The sequence below is a fragment of the Octopus bimaculoides genome, chromosome 10, assembly GCF_001194135.2.
Source record: "Octopus bimaculoides isolate UCB-OBI-ISO-001 chromosome 10, ASM119413v2, whole genome shotgun sequence".
Lineage (NCBI taxonomy): Eukaryota > Metazoa > Mollusca > Cephalopoda > Octopoda > Octopodidae > Octopus > Octopus bimaculoides.
In genome coordinates this window covers 23,860,709-23,861,453 of record NC_068990.1, presented here as the reverse complement: position 1 = coordinate 23,861,453, position 745 = coordinate 23,860,709, and the positions used below count along the sequence as shown (strand labels likewise).

Here is a 745-nt window from a genome sequence, read left to right as displayed (position 1 = left end):
ATATACTTTTATGTACATATATATATATGTATATATTTATATATACATATTTATTTGTATGTACGTACGTATGCATGTATGTATGTATGTATGTATGTATATATGTCTCTATGTATGTATATATGTATGTATGTATGTATGCATGCATGTACGTATGCATGTATGCACATTGAATATTCACGCTTCGCATTGTGTTTGGTGTAATGTAAATAATTATGCCGATATGTCTGCGTCTATGAAAAGATGTTTATGTATTGATAGTTCTCTTGCTCGATCTATCTCTGATTATGTATATATGCATGTCTCTGTTGGTGTAATACTATGCTTTAACGTATATAGGTGTGTAGATAAAAGGGAGTTGTATAAAAGAAACCTATAATTACCTTTAATAGTTGATTTGTTTCCGGTATTTCCTCTATAACATGCTTTAATCTTAGTCTTTATTGTATAGAGTTTACTTTTCCATCGAGCAAATCGATTTACCAAAGAGAATCATACGAACTTGAATAAAGAAAGCAGTCTGGCTACAGGAACATTACATTTTGTCTATGAACAGAGGCACCGATGTTTTAGAAAAGAATAAACGAGATGCAACATTATTTGTGAAATTTATTCATAATGGCAGCTAAAGAGAAAAGTCAAACTGCTTCAATCTTGGATTGTGTGTATTTGTGTGTGTGTGAGTGTGTGTGTGTGTGTGTGTGAGTGTGTGTGTGTGTATGTGTGTGTGTGTGTGTGTGTGTGT

The 745-nt window shown here is 32.1% G+C and overlaps 1 long non-coding RNA gene across 1 annotated transcript in view; it reads left to right on the top strand.

Moving 5' to 3' along the window:
• Nucleotides 1–562, top strand: part of LOC106874751 (uncharacterized) — a 20,048-nt gene extending 19,486 nt beyond the window's left edge. The window contains exon 4 of the long non-coding RNA XR_001410047.1: nt 452–562. This is a non-coding gene — a long non-coding RNA (uncharacterized LOC106874751). The remainder of the gene's footprint in view (nt 1–451) is intronic.
• The last annotated feature ends 183 nt before the right edge of the window (nt 563–745 follow it).